This window comes from Lithobates pipiens, unplaced genomic scaffold (assembly GCF_037356315.1).
Source record: "Lithobates pipiens isolate NorthernLeopardFrog02 unplaced genomic scaffold, aLitPip1_a1.2 Scaffold_25, whole genome shotgun sequence".
Lineage (NCBI taxonomy): Eukaryota > Metazoa > Chordata > Amphibia > Anura > Ranidae > Lithobates > Lithobates pipiens.
In genome coordinates, this window is record NW_027507787.1 from 55,494,521 (window position 1) to 55,519,517 (window position 24,997).

The 24,997-nt window shown below is 42.5% G+C and overlaps 1 protein-coding gene across 2 annotated transcripts in view; it reads left to right on the forward strand.

Moving 5' to 3' along the window:
• The window catches only part of PSD (pleckstrin and Sec7 domain containing), a 711,875-nt gene that overhangs the window by 68,967 nt on the left and 617,911 nt on the right, over window positions 1-24,997 (forward strand). For both annotated transcript variants that reach the window (XM_077454479.1, XM_077454482.1), the window contains exon 3: window positions 11,590-11,679. The gene's annotated coding sequence lies outside the window, so the exon portion shown is untranslated. The remainder of the gene's footprint in view (window positions 1-11,589; window positions 11,680-24,997) is intronic.

Sequence of the window (24,997 nt, forward strand, 5' to 3'; positions counted from 1 at the left end):
TGTTTACTGAATTTTCAGTCTTTTTTGATTTATAGTGCAAAAAATAAAAAACCGAGCGGTGATTAAATACCACCAAAAGAAAGCTCTATTTGTGGGGAAAAAAGAACAGAAAATTCATATGGGTACAGCGTTGCATGACTGAGTAATTGTCATTCAAAGTGTGAGAGCACCGAAAGCTGAAAATTGGTCTGGTTAGGAAGGGGGTTTAAGTGCCCAGTGGTCAAGTGGTTAAACTCCCTTCCGCAAAAAAGTTTTATCCCTATTGTGGGGTCACCAGTATGGTATTAAAAAATGTAAATCATATTCCCTCTCAAGCGTCTCTTCTCCAATGAGAATAGGTTCAGTGCTCGCAACCTTTCCTCATAACTAATATCCTCCAGACCCTTTATTAGCTTAGTTGCCCTTCTTTGTACTCACTCCATTTCCAGTACATCCTTCCTGAGGACTGGTGCCCAGAACTGGACAGCATACTCTAGGTGCGGCCAGAGTCTTGTAGAGTGGGAGAATTATCGTTTTATCTCTGGAGTTGATCCCCTTTTTAATGCATGCCAATATTCTGTTTGCTTTGTTAGCCGCAGCTTGGCATTGCATGCCATTGCTGAGTCTATCATCTACTAGGTCCCCCAGGTCCTTTTCCATCCCAGAGGTTCTCCCCCAGTGTATAGATTGCATTCTTATTTTTGCCACCCAAATGCATTATTTTACATTTTTCTAAATTAAACCTCATTTGCCATGTAGTTGCCCACCCCATTAATCTGTTCAGATCTTTTTTGCAAGGTTTCCACATCCTGCAGAGAAGTTAGTGCCCTGCTTAGCTTAGTATTTTCTGCAAATACAGAGATTGAACTGTTTACCCCATCCTCCAGGTCGTTATGAAGAAAATAAATAGGATTGGTCCCAGCACAGAACCACTGGGGGACCCCACTACCCACTTCTGACCATTCCGCGTGCTCCCCATTGATCATCACCCTCTGAACTCGCCCTTGTAGACACTTTTCAATCTATGTACTCACCCTATGGTCCATGCCAACGGACCTTATTTTGTACAGTAAATGTTTATGGGGAACTGTGTCAAATGCTTTTGTAAAATCCAAATACACCACGTCTACAGCCCTTCCTTTATCTAGATGGTAACTCACCTCCTCATAGAACGTTAATATATTGGTTTGGCAAGAAGGATTCTTCAGGAATTCATGCTGATTACTAAAATCTTGTATATAGTCCCTTATCCCCTCCAAGAGCTTGCATGCTATTGATTTTAAACTAACTGGTCTGTAAATTCCCAGGGATGTATATTGGGCTCCTTTTAAATATCGATGCTACATTGCCTTTTCTCCAATTACCTGGTACCATTCCAGTCAGTAGACGGTCAGTAAAAATTAGGAACAATGGTCTGGCAATTACTTGACTGAGTTCTCCAAGTACCCTCGGATGCCAGGCATCTGGTCCCGGTGATTTATTAATGTTAAGTTTCCCCAAGTCTAATTTCTATTCTGTCCTCTGTTAACCATGGAGGTGCTTCCTGTGATGTGTCATAAGGGTAAAAACTGGTTACTGAAGCCCCCCGATTCCCTCATGAAGGCTAAGACTGGCCATAAACCTATAGATTATCTGCAGATTTTCTATGGTCGGATGGAAAAAGTGTAACAGATTCCTCCATCTACGCTGAACTGTATGGATGTAAGAATCTTCCACTGGCCCAAGTTTCCATATCTTGCTAGTCGGCCCCCGGGCTCTCACAATACCTGAACATTCTGATTGGGTGCAGACATTGTTTAAGTTGAGAGCCAGCGGGGCTGACTAGCAAGATACTGAAGCTTGGCCCAGTGGGAGATTCCTCCATCCACACAGTTTAGCATACATTGAGAAATCTGTTGCACTTTTCCCATCTAACCATAGAAAATCTGCAGATAATCTATAGGTGTATGACCAGCTTCAGCAGAAGAATAAATGCAATACTTTTGCCATCTCCCCATCCTTTTGTAACTAGATGTCCTTCCTTATTCTTTATGGGGCCAATATGGTCTGTCCTACCTGTTTACATACTTAACCACTGCAGCCCCGGACCAATAAACACCTTAAGGACCAGAGGTCTTTTTCCAATTTCGCACTGCGCTGCTTTAACTGGTAATTGCGCGGTCATGCAATATTGCACCCAAACGAAACTTGCGTCCTTTTCTTCCCACAAATAGAGCTTTCTTTTGATGGTATTTGATTGCCTCTGCGATTTTTATTTTTTGCGATATAAATGGAAAAAGAGCGAAAATTTTGAAAAAAAAAAAGATATTTTCTTCTTTTTGTTATAAGAAAAATCGAATAAACTAAATTTTAGTCATACATTGAGGGCAAAATTTATTCAGCCACATGTCTTTAGTAAAAAAAATGTCAATAGGCGTATATTTTTTGGTTTGCGCAAAAGTTATAGCGTCTACAAACTAGAGTACATTTTCTGGAATTTACACAGCTTTTAATTTATGACTGCCTATCTCATTTCTTGAGGTGCTAAAATGGCAGGGCAGTACAACCCCCCCCCCCCCAAATGACCCCATTTTGGAAAGTAGACACCCCAAGGAAATTGCTGATGGGTATGTTGAGCCCATTGAATATTTATTTTTTTGTCCTAAGGGATTGAATAATGACAAAAAAAAAAAAAATTACAAAAAGTTGTCACTAAATGATATATTGCTCACACATGCCATGGTTATATGTGGAATTGCACCCCAAAATATATTCCGCTACTTCTCCCGAGTATGGGGATACCACATGTGTGAGACTTTTTGGGAGTCTAGTCGCGCACGGCACCCCGAAAACCAATCACCACCTTCAGGATTTCTAAGGGTGCAAATTTTTGATTTCACTCCTCACTACCTATCACAGTTTCGAAGGCCATAAAATGCCAAAATAGCACAAAACCCCCCAAAATGACCCCATTTTGGAAAGTAGACACCCCAAGCTATTTACTGAGAGGCATGTTGAGTCCATGGAATATTTAATATTTTGCCACAAGTTGCGGGAATATTACAAACTTTTTTTTTTTTTTTTTTTTGCACAAAGTTGTCACTAAATGATATATTGCTCACACTTGCTATGGGCATACGTCAAATTACACCCCAAAATAAATTCTGCTGCTTCTCCCGAGTACGGGGATACCACATGTGGGGGACTTTTTGGGAGCCTAGCCATGTACGGGACCCCGAAAACCAAGCACTGCCTTCCGGATTTAAATATAAAATGCTACTAAAAAAACTGTTAGCGATCGCAGGGATCAGGCCTGACTCTGCGATCGCTGCAGTTATGTGTTTAGTGTTTTGTAAGTGACAGTGATCGATCGATACTGCACTTGGGTGGGCTGGGCAGAGGGGCAAAACGCAGGTGCTAGCAGGTATCTGGGCTGATCCCGCTAACAATGCGTTTTTTTGGAACCCTGAACTGCTGGGGACACTAGTATAGATCTGATCAGATCAGATATTGATCTGTTCAGATTCTATACCACTACAGGAGGTTTATGCTTTGCGTGTGGGTGTTAGCGGTACTGGCACTAACCTAGCGCTGCCTGGGACGACGCAGACCCTGACCCTAAAACCTAATTGATATCACCCGCCGGGTGATCAGGGGGTTAAACCTTTATTGGGTAATAAATGGTGGGTGCCCTCATGCTATAAAAAGCAAACTAACCAGAGTCACCCGTAACACTTATACGGTGATCAGTGGTGAAAGGGTTAACTAGGGGCAATCAGGGGGTTCAAATTTTTATTAGGTAGTATATGGGGGTCCCTGGCGCTATATAAAAACCTGACGGGGAACCTAAATAACTAACTGGCTAACCAGCGTCACCAGTGGCACTTATACTGTGATCGCTGGTGAAAGGGTTAACTAGGGGCAATCAGGGGGTTAAAACCATTATTGGGTAGTATATGGGGGTACCTAACGCTATAAAAACCTGGCGGTGAACCTAAAAAAATAACTAGCTACCTAACGACACTAGTGACACTAATGCAGCGATCATAAAAACAATCGCTTAGATCGATCAGGGGGGGGGGGTTGTGTACCTATGTGTCAGTATAGTGTTTTGGTGCACTTACTTTTAGTCTTCTCCTCGTAGTCCGGTCAAAAAGACCGCCCCAAGGAGAATGACATCACTTCCTCCTTCCTGTGTAAACAATACACAGTGGGAGGAAGCTTGTCATTGGCCAGGAGCGAACCAGAGGGGGTGGCCAGAAACCAACGGCCATCCCCTCATCACGGATCGCTCCTGGAGCGAACCGGACCGCCGTATCCAGCGGGAGGGGGTCTGATCGGACCCCCCCACCCGCTGGAAGGCAGGCACGTACATCTACGTGCTTGTGCCTGCCTGTGCCATTGTGATGACGTACAATGGCAATACGGCGGTCCTTAAGTGGTTAAAGAATGCATTTTTGCTCTCTTCCGCTATGTGTCTTTTGTGTCCTATCTTAGCCACCCTAATTGCACCCTTACATTTCTTGTTGCGTTCTTTATAAAGTCTGAATGCTGATGATGATCCCTCAACCTTTTATTTTTTGAAGGCCTTCTCCTTTGCTTTTAAATGCATTTTTACTTTGGAGTTAAGCCATCCAGGACTTTTGTTTGCTCTTTTAAATGTATTACCCAATGGGATGCATTGGCTAAAGCCCTTATTTAATATGCTCTTTAAGCAAACCCATCTCTCCTCCATGTTCTTTGTTTCTATGTACCTCTGGATGACCGGGAAAAAGGTCAAGCAGATTACTCCTCATCTGAAGAAATAAATCTCTGAGGAGCCTTTTTCAGCTTCTCAATCCCAAAGATTGTTAATTCAATCCCTTACAGATTTGGTATGTTCTGGATTAAAATCCCCCCCCCAGTAGAGATTTCTGAAGCCTCCTTTTCCTTTTTAGGTTCTTTGCGCCCTCCGCAGAGTTCTCGTGCTTACCCTTTGCACCCTCTGCTGCATCAGTTAGTATATGCAGACTGGGATCATCTGGATAGTTTTTATCCCACCTAAAAGATTTTCACTTTTGTATCCGATGGAGGACAAATTTACAAAAAGATGGAGTATGCCAGCAGTTGATGCTGCTATTTTCTCTGTGAATAAAAGCTTAACCTGTCCGGTAGACAATGCCCAGGTTTTTAAAGATCCGGTTGATAAAAAGCTGGAATCTTTATTTAGAGCTTCTTTTTCTTTGGTTAAAAAAATTGCTCAGCAGAATTGCCTTGCAAAAAACTATTGGCTGGTTTTCCCTTTCACGGGGTGCGTTTTTTCGGAGACAATTTGGATAATTATATCCAAAAGATTTCAGGTGGTAAGAGTGCACTTTTACCTATTAAAAGATGAAATAGGCATCCTTCATTTAAGGTTGCTAGTTCCCCGGCAACAGGTACCTCAACCTCCAGGCAATTTTGACGGCCTCCACTATCTGCTTCAAGAGGTAAGCCTCAAGGGCAAGAACAGGGGCAGAAAAAGCCCTGGGTTCAGAGGCTTGTCAAACAAGGTCCAAAGGCCTCCTCATGAAGGGGTGCCCCCACACATTCGGGTGGGGGGGAAAGGCTTCTGCAGTTTGCAGAAGCCTGAGGAAAGAGGATCCAGGACACCATCTCGATTTCTAAAGTCAAATGTTCCCAAGGACCTGTTAAAAAGAAAATCTTTATTCCAGACACTAGATCATTTGAGGTCACAAGGTGTAATTGTAGAAGTACCGACAGAAGAGCGGTTCATGGGTTTCTATTCAAATCTTTTCACATTGCCAAAACCAAATGGAGATGTGAAACCGATTCTAGATTTCAAAAATCGGAATCAGTTTCTAAACATTCGCTCTTTTCGTATGGAGTCAAGTCCGCTTTGAGGGGAGGAGCATTTCTAGCATCAATATACATCAGGGATGCGTATCTGCATGTACCAATTTGCCTCTCTCAATGGAAAGTTCTGTGGTTCGAGGTAGAGGGGCGTCATTTTCAGTTTGTGGCCTTGCCCTTTGGATTAACCACAGCCCCCCTGGGTGTTCACAAAAATTCTGGCTCCGATATTGGCAAGACTAAGAGTCCAAGGTATAACAACAATGGCATACCTAGACAATCTATTACTTATGGATCAGTCTGCTGCAGGCCTTAATCAGAATGTGAACAACACGGTTCAGTATTTTGGAACACCTGGGTTGGGTCTGGAATACTTGGGTCTGATTATAGACACAATCCAAGAAAGAGTATTTTTGCTCTTGTACCCCATAAGGGATTTTGTACAGGTTGTGAAGGGAAAGAAGGGCCCTTCAATTCGCCTTTTATATGAGGTTGTTAGGCAAGATGGTGGCTTCATTCAAAGCAATTCCCTATGCACAATTCTACTCAAGATCATTGCAGAACAGCATTCTGTCCACTTGGAACAATAGGATCCAAGCTTTAGATTATCAGATGTATCTGTCCCCAAGGGTGCAGCAGTGTCTCAATTGGTTGGTAACCAGAAATCTGCAGAAGGGCAAATCCTTCCTGCCTGTGGCTTGGAAGGTGGTAACAACGGATGCCAGCCTCTCGGGCATGACAGTGGTTCTGGAGGAATCCACTGCCCAAGGGACGTGGTCAGGAATCGAGAAAGCCTTGTCCATCAACAGCCTAGAGATTTGAGCAGCTCGGCTGGCTCTGGTGTCTTGGACTGCCAAGTTGCAGGGTTATCCCATCAGGATCTAATCCGACAACGCCACAGCTGTGGCTTATATCAACCACCAAGGGAGTACCAGGAGTCAGGCGACCCAGAAAGAGGTGGACCATATCCTGACATGGGCAGAGAAACATGTATCTTTTCTATCGGCAGTCTTCATTCCAGGAGTGGAGAATTGGCAAGCGGACTTCTGGAGCTGCCAGCAGCTGTCCCTGGGGGAGTAGTCCCTACAGCCCAAGATTTTTTCAGCAATTTGTCAAAGGTGGGGCACCTCCGACATAGATTTGCTGGCATCCAGTTTCAACAAGAGACTAGACAAGTTTGGATCAAGGTCAAGGGATCCGCTCGCATTTGGAGCAGATGTGTTAGGGATTCCTTGGGATCAGTTTTTCACTGATTTATGCATTCCCTCCAGTTCAGCTTTTACCGTGACTTTTATGCAGGATCAGAGAGGAAGGAAAGTTGGTAATATTGGTGGCCCAGAAGGTCCTGGTACACAGAAATTGTAAGATTGGCTTATGGTCCCTTCCATCCTGCCTTACAGTTGCTAAATTTAACGGTTTGGCTATTGAGGCCTAGATTTTAAAGGATCGAGGGCTTTCTGGCTCAGTGGTAACTACTCTGATAAATGCGAAGAAACCAGCTTCTAGGGCTATTTATTATAGAATTCGGAAGTCCTATATTTCCTGGTGTGAGGCCAAAAAATGGAAATCCCTGAAAGTATGTCATAGGATGAATTCTTGCTTTCCTGTAGTTGGGGGTTAGAAATTAAGCTAGCTTTGAGTACAATCAAGGGTCAGATCTCGGCCTTGTTGGTATGTTTTCAAAGACCAATTGCTTTGTCCAGGCCTTTATACAAGGGATAGTTCGTATAACTCCGCCAATTAGGACTGCCCTTGTGTCCCTGGGATTTAAATCTAGTCTTGGCTGTTTTGCAGAGACCGCCATCTGATCCTTTTGACAAGGAAGTTTGTTTTTTTTTGGTCACAGTGACCTCGGCAAGGAGAGTGTCAGAGTTGGCAGCTTTTTCTTGTAAACAGCCATATTTTATTATTCATCAGGACAAGGTAGTGTTGCGTCCTCATCCAGCTTTTCTGCCTAAGGTGGTGTCCAGTTTTCTCCTGAACCAAGATGTCACTCTGCATTCCCTTTTCCCAGAACCTCATTCTGTGCAAGAGAGATTGTTGCATTTTCTCGGTGTGGGGAGAGCTGTCAGACTCTATCTGAAAATAACAGCTCAGATGCGGAAGACCAACTCTTTGTGTTGCCAGAAGGGCCCAGGAAAAGGGCAGGCAGCATCAAAATCATCTATTTTGCAGTGGATTCGCCAAGTTATAATTTAGGCTTATGGGTCAAAAAGGAGATCCACCCTTTCGGGTGAGAGTGCACTCTACCAGGGGAGTGAGTGCCTCATGAGCAGTGCGTCATCCAGCCTCTAAGGGTCAGATTTGCAGGACCACAGCTTGGTCATCAGCGCATACATTTACAAAATTGTATCAAATGGATGTAAGGCGGCAGGAGGATGCTGCGTTTTTGCACAGTGTGCTGCAGACGGCAATATAGATCCTCACGTCTGATGGCAGTCTGCATTGTGTGCGTCTCCCTCCCCTCAGGGGCATTGCTTTGGGACGTCCCAGATAGTAATTACTATAGCTGCCCTATGTCCCGTGATATATGATAAAGAAAATAGGATTTTTCCTAGAGCTTACCTGTAAAATCCTTTACTTGGGTACATCATGGGACACAGTGGTCCCTCTCCTCTTTATTGGGACATTTATTGCTTTGCTACAAAACTGAGGTACTTCCTGTATAGGTGGCATTATATTTAAGGGGACTTCCTGTCTTTTGGGTGTGCCAGTGTCCATTCACCTATAGGTGGCGTATAACCCAGAAAGTAATTACTATAGCTGTTCTGTGTCCCGTGATGTACTCCAACAAAAGGATTTTACAGGTAAGCTGTAGGAAAAATCCTATTATTCCATTTTTCAGGAGAGCCACAATTGTGAAAATGAGTGTCTTGCCTCGCCAACTTTACGTAATTCAAACGGTTCCTATTTTTTTGCCAACTGGCTTTTTTTTCCCTCCCTGAAGGCCATGATGACTACATTTTTGTGGCAGGGGAGAATTTATAGATTAAGCTTTGCACTCCTGACTCACCCTAAACATAGAGGAGGCATTGGCCTTCCAGACATCAGGAAATACTGGGCCTGCCATCTGATGAGAATTTTGGACTGGTCCCTGCATCGGCCATTGAAAGAATGGATATCACTGGAGCAATCTTTATCAACACTCCCACTGGACAATGCCCCATGGTTACCATCTGCCTCCTCTTTCCGAGTTCTGAAAACTCACCCACTCATAGGTTATGCTAAGCATTTTTAAACTTGCATGCAATACATCCTTCATCTTTTCAGCTATAGATCCTCTCTTGCCACTTAGATATAATCCAGATTCTCTCTGGGCTAATTGAAAAATTTTAGGAAAAATATTGGCCTAAACTTAACATGTTGACTGGACATTTTTTAAGGGCCACTTCTTGGATTGTATGGTGCTACCTACTCACTCACCTAATCATTTAATACCTTTGTGGACATACTTTTAAATCCGGCACTTTTTGAATGTCCCAGCAACTAGAGCTCTTTATGCCAGGAACTCTGGCCCCTTCAAATCAATATTCATGTCGAGTGCTCCCCAAAAGCACATCATTTCCTTCAACTAACTTATTTTTTTCCGAAAACCCTTCTTCATAAGGAAATGCTGCGAACCTCAAGTTGGAATTAGACCTGGTGGGGCTTCACTGTCAGAGGAAGAGTGGTATTCAGTCGACATGATAATCACCAAAAGGCTCTTTGAATATAAATGTAGAAGAGAACTGTTTCAAATTAAGAGCCAGATGGTATCGAACCCCCTTCTGCAATACACAAATTCTATCCTGAAGCAACTGATAAATGTTAATGTTGCAATGCTGAGGTGGCAGTGCCCCTCTGTGCCTTTTCTGGGAGGAGGTACACTTTAACATTTCGTCTATATCGGGTTACTCCTTGGATTTATATCCTGCCCAATACTTATTAAACCATACCAGGTTGTCCAAGCATTGGTAATTTAAATTTCTAGCGATCCATATGATGAATACCGTCAGATTATGTGTCCCTGTTCATTGGAGAAGATCACAGTCCCCTAAGATTGCAGAATGGTTTTCCCATATAAAAGTAATATTACATTTGTTTTTCTTTTTTTTAAATAATAAACATGTTATACTTACCTGTTCTGTGCAATGGTTTTGCATAGAGCAGCCCTGAGCCTCCTCTTCTGAGGTCCCCTATAGCAGGCTGCTTGCTATGGGGGAACTCGAGCGTGCTTGCTCCTATGCCCTGCTTTGTGTGTCCTTTGACACAGAGTGGGGCTTAGCCCTACCCCCTTTCTCTTTTCACTGGCTGGAACCATTGCTACAACTGAGCCACTGGTAAGAGAGTCTCTGCTCTCATGCACATCTCTGGATTGAGATAGGGCTCAGGTAAGTATAGGAGAGGTTGGAGCGGGAGCTGCATGCAGAATGTTTTTTACCTTAATGCAGAGGATGCATTAAAGTGGTTGTAAACCCTCTCATATACTCAGTGAATTGAATAGCCTCAGGCGATGCACAGAGATTAAAGAAATCCTATTATAAGTTTTACTTGTTTATCTGCAGTCGTCTCTTCTCTACAGCCATTCAAAGTGGTGAATTGTTATAAATTCCTTAGGGATCTCTCAATATCCCAGAGGAGGCGGCAGAGAGCTGCAGTTAGTGTGTGAGAGCTAATTACAGGAAAGGGACACACCCCCTTTCAGACATGGCACAGAACTAAAGGGAGGTTACAAAGCTGTTCTGAATAAACAAGCTGTGTGCTGAGCTCCTTCCCCATCACAAATTTTATTTCATGTGTCGGGAAAACTTCTCAGAAGTGACTCATGCTGATAATGATAACAGAGAAACGAAGCACTAGAGAAGAACACACTTGGAGCTTTGGAGATAGACAAGTAAACACTACAGATATATTTGCTTAGTTCAGATTTTATGACTGAGGTTTACAACCATTTTAAGGTAACAAAAAACCTTCTGCCTTTAGAACCAACAAAATTGCAGTTATGGAGAAACTGATACATACCACTCAAGACAGAATAACCGACTACATTAAAACTTGGACCTGCTGGTTACATTATAGATCCACAGCTGAATACGCTAATCTGCTACATGGCAGTGCTTAGTAAATTATATTTTATTTTTATGCTCTTGCACTAACTTGGCTTAGAGGGCATCTTGGATGCTACCCCCTCAGAGTATTTCACTCTTTTTCTGGCTCTTTTTTTTTTTCTCTCTCCTCCAATAAAATTTTCAGAAAAAAAAAAAACTAAACTAACTTACCCACATTCTTGTCTGAATCCAGACCTGAATAAAATAATGGAGTGGGTAACTACATGGCAAATGAGGTTTAACGTTAAAAAATGTAAAGTGATGCACTTGGGGATTAAGAATATAAATGCAAACTATTCACTAGAGAGAGAACCTCTGGGGAATCGAGGATGGAGGAAAATCTGGGGGTCCTGGTAGAAGACAGACTGAGCAATAGCAGGCAATGCCAAGCAAAGCCAGCAGACTATTAGCTTATATAAAAAAGGGAATTTACTCCAGAGATAAAATGATTATCCTGCCACTTTATAAATCTCTGGTCTGGCCACATCTGAAGTGTTCTGTCAAGTTCTGGTCACCAATCCTCAGGTGGATGTGGTGGACATGGAGAGAGTCAAGAAAAGACCAACTAAATTGGTAGGCGGCTTGGTGGACCTCAATTACGAGAAACGGCTACAAGCACTGATTTTGTTCTCCCTGGAAAACAGACGTTGACTATTGACATGTCCTTTCAAATTTAATTGGATTCATTCTAAAAGTATTTCTTCTACACTAGGTGGACAGCTGATGTTGATTCAACTGAAGGATCTTTTGTTGTTCCTTTCTAGCAGTACTCTACAATGAAATATGAGCTATAATACAAGTGGTAAGTTAAGGCTTTTCCTTCTAATAGATAAGCATTTTGTTCCAATTGTATGAATATAATTCAAAATGTTTTATCTGCAAAAATATCAGTTGATTTTGCCATAACTCATGTGAGCTGATAACTTCCGCGCTTTCTGCCTGTGGACAAGACGAGTAGATAAGATAAGAAAGGGAGAAAAATGGGAAAATATGAAGAAAAAGCCACAAGGATATATAGGCAAGTATGATTGTTGGGGGGGGGGTCATTTAAAGGATTTCAGAGCTGTGTTGTCATGTCAAAGAGGAAGGTAGAAACATGGTATACTTTTTGCACATCAGCAATATACTTGCGGAGTTACTCTTTTCAGAAGGACCCAGCTCCCACTTCCTTCCGTCTCACCACGAAACCAGAAGGGAGATCACCTCTCCCCCCTCCCTCTCGGCAATCATCTGGGACATGTCACAGATCTCAGATGATTGCCTGGCCAGGTGCGCATGTGCAGTGGGTGCCTGGCTGTGAAGCCACAGCTGGGCGCCCACCCTTACAATGTCGGCACCACAGAGAGGAGGGAGAGACATTGAGAAAAATGTTTTTTCTTTAACAGATTTCCGCTATAAGGAGCAGGAGAAACTAGCAGATGACGCACATGGTGCAAAGCAATCTTTCTCGACTCCAGTCCTCAAGTAACCCCAACAGGTAGTATTTTCAAGATGAAATGGCTGTGGTAATTACGGCAGTGAAACTGATCAAATCACCGGTGCAAAATAATGGAAAGCCTGAAAACATGATGTGTTGGGGGTACTTGAGGACTGGACTTGAGAAACATTGGTGTATAGAATGGAAGCAATATTTGTGTGTCAGTAGCTAAAGATTGGCACCCTGTGAAAAATAGTGAGCTGAAGTGTAGCTGCCCCTTTAAGGTGAAAAGTCACCTGATGGTAAAGTGTAGACCAAATGAAGGATGAAATGTGCTCATAAAGTGATTGGATATATTGGTAAACCATTAAAAGCAATAACAACGTGCAAAACTGAATATGGGTCAAGGTACAAATAATAAAATGCAAGCATAAAATCTGTTTGTGATGATATTCCCAACACCAAACAAGTTGCTCCTATATAAGATTTCTAGTTCTTCCACCACAAGTGGTCAATGGGAAGGTGGCAACTCACCAGAGGTGTTTGACCCCTTTTCACAAAATGGTCAAAATGTGCATTTGGAAAACCAGATTGGTTTCACTACCAACACCACTCCACTGGTCCCTCAGGATAGAGCTAGGATGTCTAAAAATCACTCCACAGGAGCCCTAGATAAGTCTCAGTGTAGTAAGTTTATTTGTTTGGTATAAAAGCAATAAGGTAATGATTGCATTCACGTGTAAGTGTGCCTGTCCCTGCACTAGGTGTGTGGAAAAATGGCTATTCCTCCAGCAATGGCATGTGATCCACATCTCGTTCTAGGTGGTTAAGCCTGTTTGGTATCATACAGGTCCCGGAAGTGACAGATCATCTGCTACGACGTACGTTTCGCCGTGCTTAGCCTCTTCAGGTAGTGACGTCACTCTGCTTCCAGCTTACATTTATGTTGATAGGTGGAGACAAATGAAAAACACACTTTGCCTCTCGGAATGCCGATCTGCTAATACTGATTGCTCCACTCAATATTTAACTATCTTTAAAAGACATATATATATATATATATATATATATATATATATATATATATATAAAAAACATATATTGATTGTTGGACACAGTGTGTTTTATAAAAAAAAAAAAAACAATAATTAAAATAGTCACATCCAGAAAGCAACTAACTAAATTTTGGACATACCAATTATGGGAAGTCTCTATATGGCACCATCTAGTGGAAACCAGCTGAACAGCATGGTGAACCACTGATGGTGTATTGTGATATAGTTATTTTTCTTATATTCACCGACCGACACAGCTCCTCTCTTAGCCATTGGGTTGTTATGCCCTATTACTAGGAGATAATAGGCATTAGTTGTAATACAACACTCATAACTCTTAGTTTCGCCCACGGGGCGGTCCCTTGGGCAACAACCCTCCAACCTGCCATGCAGCCATCAGTTTTATTTTGCCTAGTGAAGGAGAAGGACCTAGGAACCCTGCGGGGCCATCGGTCCGTGCTTTTTTTATGCAGAAGCGTGACTTTTTGCACAAGATGATTGATCCTATTATCTATTATCAACAGCCGGCTGGGTGACAGGCTGGATATTCTTATCCTTGTAGTCTCCCCAGTCCGGCCATTGAGCATGTGCGCGCCGCAGCCACGCACTCGGCAGGCCACGCACTCGGCAGGCCACGATGAAACCTCAGCTCCATAGGTGGTCGGTGAACTTTTATGCTCCGGGCGCATACATATGACCAGACTACTGATGTCTGCGTCACAGTATGCCAGGCCAGCAGACACCCTGTACTGATCAGTGAGTGGGTCTGCGTTGGAATGTCTCCCAGCTCTTCAGGACTGGTAAGTACAGCTCTCACCAAGCATCTGTTGCTCAAGTGAGTAAAGCGGCGACGCGTCTGTTGCTCAAGTGTGTAAAGCGGCGACCTGGTCGTCTGTCCACACGTTTACCAAGTTCTACAAGGCAGACAGCAGTGCATTGGCTGATGCCTGTTTTGGCTGCAAAGTTTTGCAGGCGGTCGAATAGTTGCAATTGAATATGCAATATTTTTCCTTTTTTGTTTCCTGGTTTTTCACTAAAAACACAGTACCGTTAAGTTAATGCACTGTTGCATTACATTCCGCAGTTTTTTGTGCGGTTGTGGGTAGTCACTCCTGTTGAGGGTACCCTGGTTTGTTGGTGGATTTCTCCACGCACTGTTGTGTTTTTGTGGGTACAGTTTCACTAGTTCCCACTTGCCATGGTGAATGAAGTTTATATGCTGTTTTCCCACCCCTCGTTTGGCACTGCTTGGGGACATCCCAATGGCTAAGAGAGGAGCTGTGTCAGTCAGTGAATATAAGAGAAAATAGGATCGTGTGTACTCACCGTAAAATCTTTTTCTCTGTAATTCACCGACCAACACAGCACCCGCCCCTCCTTTTTAAGTTTACGTTATACTGCTTGTTGACATACTGATGGCTGCATGGCAGGGTGGAGAATTGAACTAAGAGTTCTGAGTGTTGTATTACAACTAATGCCTAGTATCTCCTAGTAATAGGGCATAACAACCCAATGGCTAAGAGAGGAGCTGTGTCGGTCGGTGAATTACAGATAAAAAGATTTTACGGTGAGTACAAAAAATCCTATTTTCCCTGCAGATAAGCAAATGAGGATCTGGTGTGAAATAAATATACCATAATCAATTTAAAACATTTTAACAAAATTAATGGAAAAAGGGGGGTAAGAATTTTAGACTAGAATACAGGACTAATAGAGATCAATATAATATTGTCCAGTAAGGCATGATATTATGTCATAAAAATATTCTAAATTACTTATACAGGCAAAAGAGAGTATTTACGTGATATGGAGTATTTCTCTCCATATTTGGTAAAACCAATAGAAAATGTCATAGTCTAGAAAATGTTAGTGTCTATGGTCAATAGTCTGTAATAAAACATTTGAGATCAATATCTATATTTAATCCCAATAGTCGAAGTTATTGTAGCCTATATATTCATTGTGTTTCCATTTGGGTCACCGTTGTGTCTGTTCCTCTCCAATACTGGTAAACTCCATCTATACCAGGGGCGGATCCGGGGGGCGCAACAGGGCAATTGCCCCCTCCAAGAATGCGGGCGGCTCCGCGGGTGACAACGCAGGCCGGCGGTTCCGCGGGTGTCGTTCCGCGGGCAGGTTCCGCGGATGACAGCGCTGGCCAACGGTTCCGCGAGTGACAGCGTGGGCAGGCGGTTCAGCGGGTGACAGCACAGGCGGGTGGGGGGGGCAGCTGGGCGACTCAGCGTATGAGTGGGCTGCTGACCAATCAGGAAGCTGGTGGGCAGGGGAGCAGGGAGATGACATCATCTCTCACTGCCCTGCATCTCTGCAGTTCTGCACTGTGTGGGAAGCAGTGGGCAGCAGAGAGATTACATTATCTCTCTGCTGCCTAACTTCACTCTGGGACACAGCAAAAGACCAGTGACACAGCAGGTGACAATCTGCAACGTATGGCAGGCGACGTGGCAAGTGACAATCTGCAATGTGTGGCAGGCTACGTGGCAAGTGACAGTCTGCAACGTGTGGCAGGCTACATGGCAAGTGACAATCTGCAATGTGTGGCAGGCTACGTGGCAAGTGACAATCTGCAGTGTGTGGCAGGTGACGTGGCAAATGACAGTGCGCAATGTGTGGCAGGCTATGTGGCAAGTGACAATCCGCAATGTATGGCAGGCTACGTGGCAAGTGACAATCCGCAATGTGTGGCAGGCTGCGTGGCAAGTGACAATCCTTAATGTGTGGCAGGCTACGTGGCAAGTGACAATCCGCAATGTGTGGCAGGCGAAGGGGCAAGTGACAATCCGCAATGTGTGGCAGGCGAAGGGGCAAGTGACAATCCGCAATGTGTGGCAGGCAAAGGGGCAAGTGACAATGTGCAGTGTGTGGCAAGTGACAATGTGCAGTGTGTGGCAAGTGACAGTCCGCAGTGTGTGGCAAGTGATGTGACAATCCGCATTTGGTGGCAGGTGACGTGGCAAGTGACACCCTCAGGGCTCCCACTGATTCTGCATTATGGTGAGTTGAACCATTTATTTTTGTATTACAATGTAATAATAGAAATAATGTGCTTCAACCATCCTGACACCATAACAACTATGGTGCCGTGATGATTGAAGCGCCAATACCAGCCATTTCCCATATAAATTGCCCCCCAAAAAAACATATTTTCTAGCAGTGCCCCTCCCGAGACTAGACTCTGGATCCGCCCCTGATCTATACCCCCAAATATAAGAAGGGAGGAATCTTATTGTGCACCAACCTAAAATGGTTGGATACACTGATATCTAAACCCTTTCTTTATGTTGTCTATGTGTTCTCCCACCCGCTTACCCATCCTAGTTGTTCTGACAACATATTGAAAATTGCATGGACACATCCGGAGAGGGGTTACATATCTGATGTCACAGATGATGAGATGTCTGATGTCATATTCATCACCCGTGACAACAGATGAAAAGTTTGTGGTTTTCCTTGTTTTGTCACAAGTGATTCTACATGCTTTACATCTTTTGCATTTATAAAATCCTGTTTGGTCCAAGAAAGTGGGAGGTCTCTTGGGAGGCTTGATGAAGTTATTTGCTAGCATGTTTCGTAACTCTGGTGCCCTCCTATAAATAAACGTGGCTTTATTTGGAGGATCTTTTTTAAGGTGTGGTCTTTTTGTAATATGGGCCAATGTTTTTTTAATAGATGTATATCAAAGGGGGTAGTCACGGCGCACACCTACTGCTATTTTGTGCAAATTGCAAATATATGGAACAAAATAATTGTGCAAAAATGTACTAGGAAAAATGTAAAAATAAAAATGAAAAATAATAAAACACATGCGTAGTGGTAACAAATGAAAAATACCTGAACTATATACGTGCTAACCACCAATTCTTATGCAGTATGGGTGAAGATATTCCATACCTGATACAATATTTTAAGTAAAGTGATCGATACTCTTAAAGGTGTATAGTGCAAAAATATTAATATAATATTAATATAAAGTGCTTAATATAAAGTGCATAGTGTTCTGAAATTTATAAAAACCGAAAATACAAAAACCAAAAATTAAATTTATCAGAGTATAATTTCATGCGATTATAAAATCGCTAAGTGGAGACATGCAGCAAAATGTATAAAAATGTATAAAAAGTCCAGCATCAGAATACCATGAGCAATTGTACTTTTCGTGCGATTATAGAATCGCTAAGTGGAGACGTACAGAAAAAGTCCAGCATCAAGGTGCCATGAGCAAAAGAGTTACATTAAACCAGTAGATAAAAATAAAAATAGAAATAAAAATAAAAATAAAAGTCTTCTTAAATGAAAGTGACAGTGTGCTTCAGAATTCCTGGGTAACAACCGGTGCGTTTGTAGTGTAAAGGCAGTAATCCGCACTCACCAGCTCCCCATCCCCTTAAGGGGTTAACGTGCCTTCACAGTGTGAGCCCCTGTGTCGCTACGTGTGGCTGGTCCGGTTTGTATATCCAGGGAATTCCTCACAAAAAGTGCAGCAGACATAGCGTGAACCAGTTTAAACAATCCTTTATTATAATATTTAAAAACGCTACTCACAATGTGTGGGATAAGAACCGGCTTTTTCGCTGTATCAAATGTGGGTATCTGTTTGTATTCCCCGCTGCCACCGCTATGTACGAGTGGATACACCTGAGGCCACGGTGTATGTGTTCTTATCCCACACATTGTGAGTAGCGTTTTTAAATATTATAATAAAGGATTGTTTAAACTGGTTCACGCTATGTCTGCTGCACTTTATTTTTTGTGAGGAATTCCCTGGATATACAAACCGGACCAGCCACACGTAGCGACACAGGGGCTCACACTGTGAAGGCACGTTAACCCCTTAAGGGGATGGGGAGCTGGTGAGTGCGGATTACTGCCTTTACACTACAAACGCACCGGTTGTTACCCAGGAATTCTGAAGCACACTGTCACTTTCATTTAAGAAGACTTTTATTTTTATTTCTATTTTTATTTTTATCTACTGGTTTAATGTAATTTAATGTAATTTTGCTCATGGCACCTTGATGCTGGACTTTTTTTGTACATCTCCACTTAGCGATTCTATAATCGCACGAAAAGTACAATTGCTCATGGTATTCTGATGCTGGACTTTTTATACATTTTTATACATTTTGCTGCATGTCTCCACTTAGCGATTTTATAATCGCATGAAATTATACTTTGATAAATGTAATTTTTGGTTTTTGTATTTTCGGTTTTTATAAATTTCAGAACACTATGCACTTTATATTAAGCACTTTATATTAATATTATATTAATATTTTTGCACTATACACCTTTAAGAGTATCGAGCACTTTACTTAAAATATTGTATCAGTTATGGAATATCTTCACCCATACTGCATAAGAATTGGTGGTTAGCACGTATATAGTTCTGGTATTTTTCATTTGTTACCACTACGCATGTTTTATTATCAGTTTTTATTATTTTTCATTTTTATTTTTACATTTTTCCTAGTACATTTTTGCACAATTAATTTGTTCCATATATTTGCAATTTGCACAAAATAGCAGTAGGTGTGCGCCGTGACTACCCCCTTTGATATACATCTATTCTATTCACCCTTTCAAGGTTGATTACAAAGGTAGTGGCAGCCCCTGTTCTTACCACTAGGGTACTTATTCACTTATTTATTTACTCAACTATTTTTTTGGTATTCTGTTGATATAATTTTCATAGTCTTAATTTTAATCATCTCACACCCCACTGAGTTTTGAAGTTTGCGTTTTGTGTATTTTTAATACATCTAGGGTCCATAGCGCACCTTTTACCCCTTTGATTTCTCTCCAATGTTTTTTTAATAATTCGTTTCTACTTCTCTATATTGGAGGTTTGATCCTGCAACGAACGCATCCTGCAATGAACGCAAGGTTAAACTCATCGCCTGTGGGCTTTTTAATTTTTGGTCTCAAAAGGGTGTTATGGTTAATTTTCCTAATTTGTTCCCTCATTGTTTCCAGTTGTTTATTACCGTTTTATCGGCGTATAACACGCACCCCAATCTAAGAGGGAAATTTCAGGATTTATTTTTTTTTTTTTTTTAAATAAACCACTTTGAAGCAAAATAATGGTCAATGAGAATCAATGCAGCCCGATTAGTGCCCATCTGCAGCTTCAGTGCAGCCTGATCTGTGCCCATCTGCAGCTTCAGTGCAGCCTGATCTGCGCCCATCTCCCCCATCAATGCAGCTCACCATCTATCATATGAAATTACCAAGCCATCATCTGTTTCCTCAGCTCTCAGTCGGCAGTCACATACACAGTCCCGCCTCTGCCATTGGCATTGGACCAGCTCCTGTGATTGACAGAATACTGGTCCAATGCCGGTGGCGGATGCGGGCCTGTGTGTGACGTGCGAGCTGAGTGAGAGCCTAGTGGAGAGGAGATGATGGCTCAGTGATTTCCGGCGGCACTTATCCCCCTCCTTCCCCTCTGAGGTACAATGTCGGCGTATAACACGCACCCGCAATTTCCCCCCTATTTTCAGGGGAGAAAAGTGTGCATTATACGCCAATAAATATGGTATATCCCTTTTCTACACATCAACCAATAAGCATGTTAGTCTGGGCCATAAAATCTTCCTTCTTTGCACAAATTATTTTAATTCTCAGAAATGGACCCTTTGGGATTGCCAATCTGGATGATGGCAGCTCTGGGTAGAGATATATCCGTTGCGGTCAGTATTCTTAAAATGGGTCTGGGTCCCCAAGAAGTCTAGAAAATGGATAAATGATCGATGCCATGTACTGCTAAATTTAATGTGATAATCATTTTGATTTATGCATTTGAAAATTATTTCCAGTTCCTCTTGTGAATGCTCCCAAACGATGAAGATATCTATATAGCATTGGTACATTTTTAGTTGGGGCCACTGATTGGTAAAAAAAAAAAAAACATTCTTCTTCCCATTTATTTAGGAATATATTAGCGATACTTGGTGCATAACTCACCCCCCATGGCCACCCCTTTTACATGATTATATAAATCTCCTGAATGTCAAAAATAATAATTAGTCATTACCATGTCCAGACTTTCAACAAGACATTTTTTTGGGGGGCCTTGAGGTCTGAATATTTTTGTAATGCCCATAAAGTGGCACAAAGGGCATCCTTTTATCCGATGTTGGTATAAAGAGATTCAATATCTACTTTGGCCAGCAATGTTTGATGTCCTATCTCCATCTCTTTTATCATATTAATGAGCTCCCTACTATCTTTGAGGTATGGTTTGCCCCTTGTTGATGTAAACAATGTGTGCAGCGCTTATTGAATGAGTCCACCTAACATTTGCCCATGGTTAATATTGAAAACCGCACACTTAATAAACCATCACCGACACCCATACGCACTGCCGCTTACCCTCCTATTTGGACCCTCATAACAAAGATCAAATGGGCATTGAATGTTATATGAAGACCCCTCGATCTCAACATATCATGACCAAACAGGCAAAGGGAGATAGATACAGGCTCCCCAGTCTCAGCACGTCACTCTTGGTGATCCGGCCGTTAGCGCCACACCACTATTGTTCCTATGGAACAAAAAAGAACGGACCTCATGGTGCAGTAATCCTCAATCATGTTTAATTAGGTAAAAGATTTTACACTCCCCACCCTCGTTGATATAGGCTGTAGAAAGATGTTGATATATTCCCCTGGTCTTGAGTATAAAGAATCAATACCACTGACTATGGGTCTCCCTGGGGGGGGGTTATTTTTGTGAATTTTGGGGACTTGGTAAATAACTGGAATTTTGGGAACTTTTTATATAAGATACTTGGCCTCTTTTTTGTTTAGTATTTCTAGAGTGGAACCTTTTTTAAACAGTTTTGTGAGGGAAGATTTTAGTCTAGTAGTCGGATCACTTGGTAGCTTTTTGTAGGTGGAGTCCTGTAGTATTCTTTTCATTTCTGCAATGTTATGAGGCCTCCCTCTTATCCGCCGGTCTGATGACTATATTTTTGTTTGTTTTTTCTAATTTTTGAATGGCCTTTCTAGTTTGTTTACCATTTCTTTTTTTGGAATAGGGGATATCTTTGATATCTTCCTGTACAATATGTTTGAAGACTCGAATAAACCTGTGGGAAGAACTTTGGCATTAAAAGCCGACTTATTACGTAACCCTGTATGGGGGTGTGGGATGACGCATCTATTTTGGTTTGGGTGTTCCTCGAATAATTTTTTAACATTAAATTTTCTGGCAAATTTTTCCAGATCCATAAATGGCTCAAATTTATTTACAAAATTTTGCAGGAGCGAATTTCAAACCCTCACTGAGTAGTGTAAGTTCCTCCTTGGTGAAGGAAATATCAGTGAGATTGATGTTGCCTGCCATTAAACTTCTATTCTCCTCTCCTCCACATCCTCTCCTCCACATCCTCTCCTCCATTTTCTGCTAGGCAGTGGATGGTTGGGAGGGAATGGGGGTGGCTCCCCTCTGATGGTAATCTGGCTGTACAATTTTGAAAGGAAGGCATGTTGACAGAACCACTAGGATGCTGGCAAAGCAGGTGGGAGAACTCATAGACAACATAAAGAAAGGGTTTAGATTTCACAGTGTATCCAACCATTTTAGGTTGGTGCACAATAAGAATCCCTCCCTTCTTAGATTCTGGGATATAGATAGCATTCGCCAGCACTGGAGAGGCCCAGACATGACTAAAAAGGTGTCCCAAATGGAAGCACAATGGATATATAGGCTTCAATAACTTCAACCATTGGGATTAAATATAGATATTGATCTCAAATGTTTTATTATAGACTATTGACCATAGACAATAAAAAAATTTCTAGAAAATAACATTTGCTATTGGTTTTACCAAATATGGGAGGGAATTATCCATACCACATACATACTCTCTTTTCCCCGTATAAGTCATTTACAATATTTTTATGACCTATAATATGCCTTACTGGACAATGGGGGTTATTTACGAAAGGAAAATCCACTTTGCACTGCAAGTGCACTGAAAGTACATTTGGAAGTGCAATCACTCTAAATCTAAGGGGTAGATCTGAACTGAGTGGAAGCTTTGCTGATTTTATCACCCAATCATGTGCAAGCTAAAATGCTGTTTTTTATTTTCCTTGCATGTCCCCCTCGGATCTACACTGACTATACTTCCAAGTGTACTTTTAAGTGCATTTGCAGTGCAAAGTGGACTTTTCTTTAGTAAATAACCCCCAATATATCTGTAGCGGATGACATTTTGGACAAAATGTCATACGCATGTAAAATTAGGTTTTGCCTCAGAACAATAAAGGTTCTGAGGGTTGATTATGTAGGTGGGCCTTAACACCAGTCTGGTCAGGCTGTGTTTAGAAGTTCTGCCTGGTCATGTGAACGGTGAGGTGCACATGACAGGCCAGAACCAGGTCTGGTTGGATGTTTGGGTATCGGCCTTCTTGGAGCCAATGAGTGGGAGTGTCGGAGCCTGCTGAGGAGTCTGGGGAGGGGGTACTTAAGCGGTGTGGATCATGTGTTCAGAGAGAGGTGTTGGTGAGACCCGTGTGGTCTGTTCTGGTTCCAGGACCGGGGTAGCCCCGTGAGGGGTCCCGGTCACGGGGTGTTCGACATCCCACAACATGTTCCTGTCAGTGGCCCCTGATAGACCTGCCTGGTCTGGGGTAGATATCCGTCTGTTCCCGGGTCTCGGAACCTGCTGGTCCGAGGAGTAGTAACTGAGGGAGGATTCAAGGTGTCCAGGTGTGCTCTCGGCTTGGAGGGACACCACAGCTCGTGGAAGTGACCGGGGGAGGACTCTTCAGAGGAGGGCCGGCAAGTGGCATCCTGAGAAGTCCCTGGTTACTGAGTTGGGATGGACAGTGGCGAATTCACACTTTTCCAGTACCATTGAGGAGACGGGAAACATTCCAGGTACGGCGGAAAAAGGTTCCTGTTCACCCTTAGTTGATTGATCAAGTTTGAGTCAACGTGCTGACTGCCATGATCTCTGGCTAGAGATCTGTTCAGCCTTGAAGTACCCACTTGCGAGTGGCTACTCTCTGGGTGGAAATAGAAACTTTGCTAGACCTGCAGTTCAAGATGCCTGAGTTCTTCACCTGTGCCCTCTGTTCCCTAAGAGACTGTGTTATTTGAAGGTTCTTCATGCAAAATAAAACCTTTTAAAGAGCACTTCATCTGTGTTCAAGTCGTTGGGTATCAACCCTGGGAACCCCTAAACATGGAAGATCAGGCCACGAGAAGGTAACTGGTAAGCCCATTAAGTCAAGGCCGCCCTGCAACGAGTTATGGCCGCTACTCTATTAGTCCAGTATTCTAGTCTTCATTTTTTACCCCCTTTTTTATATTAATTTTTTTTTTTTATTGATCATATTTATTTCACACCAGATCCTCATCTGCTTATCTGCAGGGAAATAACTATATAACCATACTTCATCAGTGGTTCACAATGCTGTTCAGCTGGTTTCCACTAGATGGTGTAGAGAGTTCCCATAATTGGTATGTCCAAAAATGAGTTAGTTGCTTTCTGGTTGTGACAATTTTTAAATATTGTTTTTTATAAAACACAATGTCCAACAATCAATATACAGTGGTGTGAAAAAGTGTTTGCCCCCTTCCTCATTTCCTGTTCCTTTGCATGTTTGTCACACTTAAGTGTTTCGGAACATCAAACCAATTTAAACAATAGTCAAGGACAACACAAGTAAACACAAAATGCAATTTGTAAATGAAGGTGTTTATTATTAAAGGTGAAAAAAAATCCAAACCATCATGGCCCTGTGTGAAAAAGTGATTGCCCCCCTTGTTAAAACATACTATAACTGTGGTTGTCCACACCTGAGTTCAATTTCTATAGCCACACCCAGGCCTGATTATTGCCACACCTGTTCACAATCAAGGCATCACTTAAATAGGAGCTGCTTGACACAGTAAGGTCCACCAGAAGATCCTTAAAAGCTACACATCATGCCGAGACCCAAAGAAATTCAGGAACAATTGAGAAAGAAAGTAATTGAGATCTATCAGTCTGGAAAGGGTTATAAAGCCATTTCCAAAGCTTTGGGAATCCAGCGAACCAGAGTGAGAGCCATTATCCACAAATGGCGAAGACATGGAACAGTGGTGAACCTTCCCAGGAGTGGCCGGCCGCCCAAAATTACCCCAAGAGCGCAGCGACGACTCATCCAAGAGGTCACAAAAGACCCCACAACAACGTCCAAGGAACTTCAGGCCTCACTTGCCTCAGTTAAGGTCAGCGTTCATGCCTCCACCATCAGGAAAAGACTGGGCAAAAATGGCCTGCATGGCAGAGTTCCAAGGAGAAAACCACTGCTGAGCAAAAAGAACATCAAAGCTCGTCTCAATTTCTCCACAACACATCTTGATGATCCCCAAGACTTTTGGGACAACATTCTGTGGACCGATGAGACAAAAGTGGAACTCTTTGGAAGGTGTGTGTCCAAGTATATCTGGCGTAGAAGGAACACTGCATTTCATAAAAAGAACATTATACCAACAGTAAAATATGGTGGTGGTAGTGTGATGGTCTGGGGCTGTTTTGCTGCTTCAGGACCTGGAAGACTTGCCGTGATAAAAGGAACTATGAATTCTGCTGTCTACCAAGAGATCCTGAAGGAGAATGTCCGACCATC